This window comes from Staurois parvus, unplaced genomic scaffold (genome assembly GCF_062004578.1).
Source record: "Staurois parvus isolate SC_StPar_1 unplaced genomic scaffold, SC_StPar_1.0 ptg001045l, whole genome shotgun sequence".
In the NCBI taxonomy this organism is placed as follows: domain Eukaryota; kingdom Metazoa; phylum Chordata; class Amphibia; order Anura; family Ranidae; genus Staurois; species Staurois parvus.
Window position 1 is genome coordinate 3,011,095 of NW_028318841.1, and position 12,477 is coordinate 3,023,571.

At 40.8% G+C, this 12,477-nt stretch overlaps 1 protein-coding gene across 1 annotated transcript in view; it reads right to left on the bottom strand.

Annotated features, from left to right (window-relative positions):
• Nucleotides 1-12,477, bottom strand: part of STK26 (serine/threonine kinase 26) — a 149,549-nt gene that overhangs the window by 94,729 nt on the left and 42,343 nt on the right. The window lies entirely within an intron of this gene.

The following is a 12,477-nucleotide window of genomic DNA, read 5'->3' on the forward strand; positions in this document are numbered from 1 at the left end:
CCCTTCCATCATATTTCCCCATTAGCGTGCCCCCTTAACATAAAATGCCCCTCAACATAATATAAGGGGCACGCTGATGGGCACATTTCTATTAAGGGGCACACTGATGGGCACATTTCTATTAAGGGGCACACTGATGGGCACATTTCTATTAAGGGGCACTCCTATGGGCACATTCTATGTTGTGCACATCAGAGTGCACATTAACAACTAAAATGTGCCCATCAGCATTACCCTCTTCCCTACCACCTACGGACACAGCTGATTATGTGATACAGTAAACGGCCAGTCACAGAAACCTTTTACCACATGATCAGCCATGTCCAATGACACAGATCACCGGGTAAATACAGTTGCCAGTTATCAGCTGCACTTTCCTCACGTTGTCACAGCATGAGGAAAGTACTGCTGATAACCGGCAATTTCCAGAGAAGTGATTACCACCAAAAGAAAGCTCTATTTGTATGAAAAAACGATAAAAATTTCATGTGTACAGTGTTGCATAACCGTGCAATTGTCATTCAAACTGTGACAGCGCTGAAAGCTGAAAATTGGCCAGGGCAGGAAGGGGGTATAAGTGCTCAATAGGCAAGTGGTTAATATTAAATGTGTCCATCAGAGTGCCCCTTGAAAGACTACACAATACCTTGAGGGCAGGCAGGAGCTGTGCTGGGATCCTTGAAGGATGCTTGTGAACAGGCAGTGAGCTGCAAAGGGCGGGGCGCATAATTGATGTCATCGGTTGCTGTGACGACCACCCTCAGTGGCGGATCTGTCATTGCGGGCTGGCGGTCCAGCAGGAAGCGCTGCTGGGGCCATTCTCGAACTGCGGTCCACCATTTAGTGACTGCTGCCATATAGCAACCCCACTGAAAGCATCAGCCCTGCATTGTACTTTATGTCACAGTACTTGAAACTGTGAGAGCACCATAAAGAAGCGTATGTGGGGACTGACCTTGAAGTGTCATTCAACCCACATCATTAAAAACTATATATGCTGTATTGCATGTTGTTCATACTTCGTCATTACGGGATTCATTTTCTGTATTCTTCAAAAAACCTGGTTGATTATTCTGTTCTCTATCTGCCCCCTTCTGTCCATATCCCCACTGCAATTGGAGATTTTACACACCAGTGTTGACAGTTAATGCACATGTTCACTTTTTAGTGTATTTCTACCCTGAGCATTTCTTCCCCATCACATCTAAGCAGCCCAAACGACTATTAAGTCACACATGTGGGCGTATATGCAGTGGTAAATTACAGCCCACTCTTTCCCTCCTCCCCCATGCCCGCTAAATAGCTAAAACACAATGGGGGTTGGATAGTACATCTCGATCGATACAGAGTTCATCTCCCTGTTATTCTAAGACTTGCTATTCTCTGTTGCCCCAGTGACAAGGTCTATTCAAAATAAAATGCATCTGGCGACATTACAGTGGCGACATCACGCCCACCTGGGTGTTCAATGCGATCTGATTGAGATGTGGTGATATTATCCTTATATGAAGCACAGTGTTCACAGTGGTGAAAAGGATCACTTGGGCTATTCCTGTGGCCTATGAATACACTTTCTTCACTTGGACTTGACTTCAGCACTTTATTAAGTGTTCTCACATGGCAAGACCACTTACTGTTCTCACATATATATTATAGCCAAATTTACCACCCTAACTCCTCCCACAGTTTTTACACTACATAGACAGCAATATACCGAAACGTGCGGATTATTCCTGATTGGTGTGCTATTACTTTGTGGAACGTTTCACCGAATGGTTAAGAAATATCGGCGTTTTGGTGGTGAAATTGGTCCCATAGGAATGAATGGCGGAATGTTCAAAACTAGAGTGGGAGCTAACAAGAGCTAGAGTGTGAGCTGAAAAATCAGGACATGATTTCTAAACTGCCATCACTCCCTCATTTTCAAGCCCACCTACACAAATCTTATATAATCAAAACGTTCAGCTATCCCTGCTGCCACTAAAAATGTCCACGGCTAAGCCATATTCCTGATAGTTTTCACAATGACCATTTGAAACTCACGCCACCCATTGACCTTTTCACTTACTCCAGCCACTCCAACCACACAACAGTTACTCAAGTCACTCCACCCAGTTACTCCGCCCACTCCAGTTGTAGACTACTGGTGGAAGCAAGAACACTTCACACAATTTCCCAAGAAATTGTAGCTTTTCTAGTATGTATACAAATTTTTTCGATTGGACTTGCACATGATTTTGGGATATATAGATATAGAGAGATAAAATGCACTTCTTGATCAGATGCATATATGGATTTTGGGACAACTTTACAGTTGATTTATTCACTTTCTTTGCATCATAGACGATTTCTGTTAATGCACATGCATTTTATTTCATTTATGGCAGCGTAACACAATTGGAAGATGTATTTAATGTATCAGGTGTGGTAATATAGCGAGTGCTGCTGTCAGCAATACTTCTATGGAGTATTGTCACTGGAGTGTTGCTCCAGTGACAATAACGCAAGAATGTATTTTTTATATATGAGCATTTACCCTTGCAGTGCAGGGGAACCCCACTGCAACTACATTTTTATCTTCCCCCAGAGTTCAGTATTAAGCTGCAGAGTTCAATGCCCTAGGTAGCAAAATTAAACCAGAAAGCGGAGAATACCACTAAAAGGAGGTTTTTCTGGTTTAGGCAGAATTTTACATTTAGAGTTCAAAATACGACAGGTTCACAAGTGGAGCAAATAAAAAAAAAGTCTGCCATGAACAAATCAAAAAACATTTGTTCACCAACAACATGTTTGATCTCGTAAGACAAAAACTAGAGAACCTTAAAACTGCATTTAAAAACCTCCTGTTTAGACTGATCATAAGCAGGATTCTGGAGTCGTTTTGTGGCAGACAAGACTAGGCTTTCCCACTCTATAAGGACTGACTGGGATAGTCCAAGATCAGAAATACCAATAAAAGATGACAAGACATCCAGGAGCTATTCCTCAGACTATACTTCACAAACACGTTTACTGGTCCTATACAGCACATGTATGGCACACTTCATTTTGTACACAGGAACACAGACAAAAATATTTTTAATCATGACAAAATGAAAGTCTGTACATTGTGCTTTTTTTTTTTTTTTTTTTTTTTTTTTTTTTTTAGTAGATAGGAAAAACAAAAGCAGCATGTGAGTGGTTTTGAACAGACTCCTAATGGCTAAACTCTACACTAATATTTCACAGTGTGCTATGACAAAAGTCTATAGTCACAAAAAGAAAAAAAGACCAAACAAAAAAAGTGTTAGACTAGGGTTTTCAATATATTTTTACTATTCTTGCATGGTATTTCATTGTGGTTAGCAAGTCAAAAAGTGCATCTAAACCCAAGAACAGAACATATTCCAACTCATGTCCTGTGGGGGATATGGCAGCTGCAATATTTTTTTCTTCCCCTTTAGGCCTCATTCACACGGGACAATTACATCAATACCCTGTGCAGGACAATGTTTTACTGGCATGGGGATGCACAGGCGTTTCATCAATCCCTATTCCGGCACGAACATTGTCTATTGGGGCACAGCTGCTGCTCCCAATGTGTTGTATATGGGGAAGGACAGTCCCAAACGCACACAGGGTGAGTACCAAAGCACTAGGTTTATTTTGCAGCAAAAATAACTGAAATCACCACCTAGCATTTCTGGCCATGGCCATCCTGAGTAAGGGCAGACTATATAGTATTTACTTCCTGGAATCCATCTGCCCTTAGCATGGTCATGCAGGCTGGAAGGTGTGCTTAGCTATGAAAACCCCTCTTTTCCTCCTGAAGACTCGTGGGATGTGTGACATAAGTTGCTTAAGCCTGGAAACCAGGAAGTAACTGAAGAAACAAAGTTTAACAAGTAAATATGATACTTTCCTACCTACTTACTAATGCTAGCAGCAGAAGGATTAAAAACATTGTTAATGTTGATTGAGAGAGCGAAGGTCCACTTTAATAGAAACGGGAAAGGCCTCATAGCAACCTATCATATGTAAAACTGCAACAGAAAATGACAGATGGAGCATGGAAGTTCAAAGCCAATTGGTTTCTTTGGGGCAACAACGATTTATATTAAAGAAAAGTAGATATATGATACAATTCGAACTGCTCTGTGATCTGTCCTGAGCAGATTTATAGCATAAAAATATATATTTCTAAAAAAAACATCTGAACTACACACCCCTAATAAACCTCCCGGTAATAAGCTATTAAAAACACACCACATGCAGCCCCTTTAGCTTTAAAACCCCTCACATTTTTGTAAATATTTTATTCCATCTTTTCATGTGACAACCAGAAGAAATGACACTTTGCTACAATGTAAAGTAGCGAGTGTACAGCTTGTATAACAGTGTAAATTTGCTGTCCCCTCAACACAGCTCAACACACAGCTATTAATGTCTAAACTGCTGGCAACAAAAGAGTACACCCCTAAGTGAAAATATCCGAATTGGACCCAATTAGCCATTTTCCCTACCCGGTGTCATGTGACTCGTTAGTGTTACAAGGTCTCAGGTGTGAACGGGAAGCAGGTGTGTTACATTTGGGGTTATCGCTCTCACTCTTTCATACTGGTCACTGGAAGTTCAACATGGCACCTCATGGCAAAGAACCCTGAGGATCTGAAAAAAAAAAAAGAATTGTTGCTCTACGTAAAGATGAGCTAGGCTATAAGAAGATTGCCAAGAACCTGAAACTGAGCTGCAGCACGGTGGCCAAGACCATACAGCAGTTTAACAGAACAGGCCACGCCATGGTCGACCAAAGAGGTTGAGTGCACGTGCTCAGTGTCATATCCAGAGGTTGTCAGAAAAAAGTCGTAGGAGTGCTGCCAGCATTGCTACAGAGGTTGAAGGGGTGGGGGGTCAGCCTGTCAGTGCTCAGACCATACGCCACACACTGCATCAAATTGGTCTGCATGGCTGTCATCCCAGAAAGAAGATGATGCACAAGAAAGCCCGCAAACAGTTTGCTGAAGACAAATCGACAAAGTTTTCAAATTTTCCCATCACTGAAAAAATTTAATCCCACTACCTATTAGATAATTGAACAAAATGTTCTTAAAACATTTTCGAACAAAAAAATGTTTGTGTATGGCCAGCATAAGTCACCGCAGGCAGCTTGTACCAAGTACCTGCCTATGCCAAGGGAGTCTGTCATGTCATGCATATTATATCACAGTACTATCTGAAAATCTGCAAAACTGTGCTTTAGGCGTTTTTAAATTAACTTCTTAAAATAAAAATTTTGAACTCCGATGGTATGTACTAGATTCAACCTTCTAATAGTATATAAATCTCTTCGGTCTGTTATTCTCAGAGGAGATTAGATATTTTGTTCCCAACCATGTGGCTGGTTATTTAGATTTACCACTGCATATAGATATTCAAGATTAAATTTTACATATTGTAATACCTAAATTAGACAAACTTTTGAGGTTTTTATCTGAATAATCGAAACAATCGGACAAAGGATTATGAAAATAAATGTTAGTTGCAGATCTACTGTATAATTTTTTGACAAAGTATTGAATATTAAAGAAGAATTCACTTTTTATACACTGATCAGTTCCTGACAGGACACGGGAGGGGTAGGGGACTGCAGTTTTTCTTCTTAACGAAGGTTTGCTATTTCAGCTATGGGTGTATTTTTTGTAATACAGCTATGTATATTATAAATATTCTGTTGCTTAGGGTGTGTCAGGGTCATATTAGATGAGTTTTATTTACCTTTAGCTTACAGCAGGCATTATCAGTTCTGAACAGACCCGTTTGCTCTGTCACACCCTCTATCGCTGACTACAGAGTCAGAATCTAGGCTTGCAACGAAAGCCTAGTTCCTATCTAGAAATAGTAAACATTTGGGATGAGCTTAGGTCTGTACAGACCGTGCTAGTGCTATATGTAATGCTGCTACAGCAATGCAGTAACCAAAAAAAATAAATCTGCAGATTCTGCTGCATTTCAGTACTTTGGTCATTTTAGGTTTGAATCAGAAATAACTTAAAAGTGTAATGACAGCAGCAACAGAGGTATTTGGGATCTACAATTACCATCCACAAAAACAGGACTTGACAGTTACCAGAGCTCCCTATTTATACTTTGACGTAACATACGTATGAAAAAAGAAAAATAGTTTAAAAGACATGGTGAGCTTTCCACGCTTCTGTTTTGTACCAAGAGATTAAGCAGGGTCATGCAGGGAATACTGTGGCATTCAAAGCGGCACAAACTGGTAACCTATTGCATGCTACAGCAAAAAAATTTCCAAACAAGCAAGTTGAAATAAAAAGTGAAAAGTGAAACGGACCCCCATTCTGAATGTTTTTAATGTAAAAATGCTGGCTAAAAGCGGATACAACAGCTTTTCATTTGCCATCCAGAAAGGATACTCTGACCATGGCCTTGTTTTAATATCAATGGCTCAACTTTGCTGAATTTGGTGCCAAGTACTGCCACTAGATAGATAATACCCACCACCTATATTTCCAACAAGAACATCTTTATTGACCAAGGGTGGTGACTGGTGGTTGGGACTAAGGCCAGCCACACACGGGTTGATTTTCAATTTTTCGTTTGAAAATCAGACTTAATTGCCCGATTTTCGCACTGTTAGTGGGGCAATTGCACTGGCCCCGATTTTCGTGGTGCCTCCCCATTTTGTTTATCGGACATGCTGGAAAATTCCTGAAAAACGATCAATTTTCTAAATCATTGGTGGCACCATTACAGAACAAAATGTTCGACCCACGTATGGCCTGCTTTAGTTGCAGAAGAGCGGTAAGGGTCTTAGCTGTCCAGCACCTTGGGTTGAATGGAGTTTAGGAGAGTTTTCTTTCAAAATCTTTGAATGTACCCTAGCTATATATGGTCTCCCACGCTGCATTTACTCCTTTTGCCACTTTCCTTATTTCTTATGCTGTACTCACCCCACAGGTCTTAGACTAGAGGTGATGTTGATATCTGTGTTCCTCTACATGTACATCTAACTGTACTACACATATAATTTCACAAATTGCACAAGCATCACAATGACATGGCTTTCACGTAACAACCATAGCCCATTAAGGGGGAACATGTCTGCATCATGCTTACCTCTGTTGATGTTTACAGTTTGCTGCTTTCATATCTTCTATAATGTTCTTATTGAAAAAAACTAATTCTCTAAAATGTTTTTTTTTTTTTTTTTACTACTAAAAATCGAAAGTAAAAAGCTTAGAAAGGTTGATACCAACATATGAAAGGAATTTCTCATCCAAATCTTTTTAGTTTTGGATAAAATGGGGAAAGTTTAAAACCAGTCAAGATTTTACTGCCATCTGGAGCTTCTTTTTCTGGGGACAAACTTTTCCCAGACAGTAAGGGAAAATCTGTGACAGAGAAATGGACAATGTAAAAAGTGACAGCAGTTCAAGCCATAACTTACTTATAAAAGTATTTAATTTTGCGTATGTTGCAGTTAATATTGATTACCCCTCACTCCCTCTCCTCGTGACAACCTTTTATTTTACTAGATAGGAAGTGAAGTAATATCTTCATCCAACAGAACCTCCAACAGCAGAAAAGCTCGAAAAGAGTTTTCCACTCTGCCTTTTTAATCACTTTAAGTTGTGGATAGAGTGGCTGTTTTTTTTTTTTTTTTTTTTTTTTTAAAGGAAAAAACACGTTATACTTACCTTCTCTGTGTAACCTGCTCTGTGAAATGGTTTTGTGCAGAGCAACCCCAATCCTCTAAGGTGGAAGTTAGATGGATAAGTGCTGTATACGGCACAATTTAATACTGGTGGTCATGGAATGATCATGCTTCAACAATATATTGTTCATAGAAACAATGTACTGCTAAAGAATTTTGAGTAACGCATTGAGTAATCTTTTCCCAGTAGCACTGAATAAGAGTCATCTGTCAAAGTGTTACAGCTGCAGCATTAATGCTTGGACTAAACTTCTGCAAAATTATTGGTAGGTGAAGGAACGTTGACTTATTTCTGTAGAGCTTCCTTTAAAATATGACACACAGTGTTGTGTCTACCCTGCATTAGAGCAGAATAATTGTTGGTCTGTGTATGGCACCTAGATTAAAATAGAGGTTCACCCTACGCATGTTAATTGCGTTAGAAACAAACAGCAAAGAAATTCTAGTATCTTTCCAAACACATCCCTACAAGTTTGAATGCTGTCCGTGTTTTTGTTCCTGCATTATTAGCCTTTGTAGCTATAGTCTGTTTCCAGCGACACCAGGCCCCCATGGTGTTGTCACAAGTCCCAGGAGGCTATAGGAACAGTGTAGTGGGGTGCAAACAGTGAGGCATTAGGAAGTCACAACTAGTTCCAGGGATGTTCAAATTCTATCACCCGACACCCAGGACATGTAGTACCGGGCAGGAGGGTTTATTTTACATTTAGCCCTGTTGCAGGCAAGCAGCAGGGCTTACTGAGCCAACTGTGAGCTCCCTGTTAAAAGCAATCCAAGTGGCTACAAGCAAGCCGAGGGCGTCCCCCCTTCCGCCGCCTCCTCTTCCACACCAGAATTGTCCTGCACTCCAAGGCCTCATTGGCGGATCGAGCTCAAGCCGCACTGTGCCACCCCAACCCCTCCTCCGCACAGTCATTGCCGGATCTAGCTGAGGGTGCTTTGTCAACCACCACCTCCTCCTCCACACCAGGATAGTCCTGCACTCCCAAACATGATTGGCAGATCGAGCTAAGGCTGTGCCCCCTCCCCGCCTCCTCTTCCTCCACACAGTCACCGTCGGCTCTAGCTGAGGGTGTTCCCACTACCTCCTCCGCCACACTAGGACAGTCCTCTCCCCACTGGATCTTACACTGACCAACCTGGAATACTGCCGACTCCCCTTCATGTTGATTCATATTATCCACAGCAATGTGGTAGGCTGGCAGCTGAGTAAAAAAAATAGTGTCAGGTGGATGTGAAAAGGGGAAGCAGCAAGTGAAAAATGCACCAGTGAGTTGCCACCTCATCCTTTTAAAAAGACACCTTTTACACAGGTTCTGTGGCTGCATCAAATTAGCCCCAGAACCTGTGTAATTAATATGTCAGTGTTAAAAGGATGCTGCGGCAACCAAACTGCCACCAGCCCTCTCTCTCTGCTTAATGAATTCTAAGGACGTACCAGGTGCACCCATTGTGTGACTCAACATGAGTTCTAATTGTAAGAAAAGACCCTGGGGCCCTGTAAACTGCACACTGTTCGGGCCACTAGTACCACTCTGGAGAGGGGCTCTGCCTCCTGCTACAGACTGGTATGTGTATGCACTTTCACATGTTCCCATTCACCATGTAAGAGCACCTGTCATAGGTCTGCCCTGCTAGAACTACTCTGATGAGAAGGCAGGAGATTGCCCTACAAAGAGCTGATGACATCCCCCCCCCCTTATACTATCAGATAACACTGCAACATCTAATATGGTACTCACCATGACAATTATAGTGATCAATCGATATTTCCTCCTCGATCAGTTGACTCTCTTGTAAAAGCAACCCGAGCAGCTAAGTAGCCGCTGGAGCGCTTCTACAAGCACCCCCGCTGCCTTCCAATACAGATGTACTTGCCTCCACCCCAGGAGGTGAGTAGGAGATAAAACAGCGCATTGTTAAAAACATTAAAAAGTTCAAGTCACCATAAAACCTCTCACTTTTAAAAGCACCAGACATTACTGAAAGCACCGCAGTCTAATAAAAAACAACAACCTAATTTTTTCATCTTAGGAAAAAATTATTTCTTTTTAAACAGGACAAGCAGATTGTGATGAGGGAAAAGTAGACTGGGACTCCAATTTAGTCCCATGGACAAGTTTTTTTTTGTTTTTTTTTAAATTAATTTCCAACTTAATTTTAAGTTCCCGAAAACAAAAAGGGAGGCAGCACCAGGGATCTGAGGCCTAGCACAAAACAAAACAAAAAAAAAAACAAAAAACACAGGACTAGTAAGTAACTGTCAAAACGGGGGCAGCTACAGTATTTGCAGCTTTTGATTTGGTTTTTAACAACCCAGGGTAAAGTTCCCCTTTAAGGAGAGGTAACATGATCAGACAATAAACTCATTGTAATCATATTAGTCATTCCAGGTATTGAGGGAGTCAGACAGAAAGGTTCTATTGTTATAAATATAGTACAGGATACACCTATGACAAATAAGAAATGGCATGCATGTAACTGGAGAATTGGTTTTATCCATTTTGAAAACTTCATACTTCCATGAGAAAACCATATATCCAATACTCTGTATTAAATATTCCTTTAAGTAGACCCATGTGAAACCTTACAAGTGCACATTAATAAAATATGACATGACGCAATAGAATAAATTTTTATTCTTTAACCACTTCCCTCTGGATGGATGCCAAATGTCGCCAGGTTTAAATGGTTATACTGGGTTGATGTCTGCAGCTACAGACAGTGATGCTCTTTGCTGTAGAAGTGGTTCTACTTCCATTGTATCACTTCTACAGGCAGAGGGGGTGGATCGCAGCTGGCGGCACCTTTGGGACTGAACAGAACCCTGTGAGGTCAGAAACCGGAAGAGACAAGGATTTTCTCACTTTCGGGTCTGTATTTACTGGCCGGTTACCAACCAGTGAAGCAACTGATCAGATGGATCAGCTGCATTGGAAGTCAAAGGAAAGATCTGGTGTCTAAGAGATCACATATCTCTTCATAAAGAGGGATGTTTGTTCACCCCTTGTGATAGCAATAAAGTTGATAAAAAAAATTGGAACAGTGTAAAATAAATAAAAACTAAAGCGTTGAGGCGTTCAGTGGCAGGAGAGTTTAGAGGCAGGAAAAAAAACCCTGCCAGTACATCTAGGAGCAGCATTTTGGCAGAAATAAAAGCTTGACGCGTGTAAACATGCCTAAACACACATTAACGCTAGACACATTTAGCGCTTATTTATTTCAATGGCCAGAATAATTTAATTTGGCCAATGAAATGAATGCCCCAAACATTTGATGCCTGTAAACATGTTACACGTGTCAGGCTTTTTTCCCCCCCAAAACACTGCTGTCAGGAGAAGGCATCGGGGAGAGTTAAATAAAACATCCAGTGTTCACGAGGCCTAATAGGACAACACACCTATCTATCCAATCGCTATGTATCCAGTCAGGCAAGCCCTTGCACTACATAGTTTATGGTAAAGCAAAAGGAGATTGTACAATAAGATTGTATAGTGTATGGTGAGCTTACATGACTTCCAGGACAAACTTCTGTTTTCAACACTACAGCTCTTTCCCACATGATCACTCAGCTCCTGCACACACTGCTAAATGAGTGATCTATGCAATCTATGTAAGATAGATAAAATAAATCAATGGCTGTATATTTAGTGAGGTCAGGTGATGAACTACTTCCTTCTACTGGTTCTGCCATTCTGAATAACAAATTCAGGACAGCTAATGGAAAAGTATGACAGGACATGGAAGCTGAGGTAAGGCCTCGTCTTAGGCTTGTTTCACACCAATGCAGTTTGCTTTTGATCTGTTTTTGCAATGCTTCTTGCATTTCTCTTTGCGTTTTTACACGCATGCTTTTGCCATCTTTTTGCTACAATTTGTGTTTAATGTTTTGGTCCCTGGGCAGAATAAAAACGCAGCACAAACGCACTACATGCGTTTCAGCAGCGTCTTCATTAAAGTCTATTGTAGCAAAAACACTGGTTTATGCATTTAAAGTCTCTGACCCTTTCCAAAAACACCGCTGCTCAAAAAAGCATAGATGTGAACGTGTCCTATAGGAAACCATGTTAAATGGATTGTAGTGCGTTTCTGCAAAAGCACTAAAAAAAAAAAAAAAAAAAAACACTTAAGTGAACCAGGCTAAGAGAAATAGAAAGTTTTTTTATGCAAAACAAGTACATTAATGGTATATTGGTACATAGGAAAGCTGGGATTTAGAAAATGAATTAAAAAGGGTGAACTTTAAGTCTTGGATCAAGCTGCATCACTTTATGTGCAGTTTAGTGAGATGAGGGTCTAAAGACCTGACTGTGCCGTCTGACAGGGTTGCACTAAAGAGTGGCTACACAGATTCCAGAATCTCTTGGCAGGTAAAAAACAGTTCACCTATGTGTTTCAGCTGTGTAATTAGCTGTTTGCATGGAGTTCTGTTTTAACACCAATTTCATTTGGCATCAGTGTGTGTACATCTCCATTCAAGCTCTAGGGCTATTTAATTTCCAAATTCGACAGCAGCAATGATACTCTAGCTTGCACAACGCCATATATTCTGTATACAGGTGTGGCTGTGTCATGTGAAATGGCAAAAAGGATTAGTACAATACAACTGGATAGACCGCATTCTACGGTATTGTGTCACTCGCCTCTTAATCAGAGCCTCCCCATAAACTTTCCAGCAGTAATCAACTGTGTGGTATAAGGTGACATAAAAGGCTCACATTTTTAAAGCCACAGTGGATTCTGCCTTTATAAAGGTATAT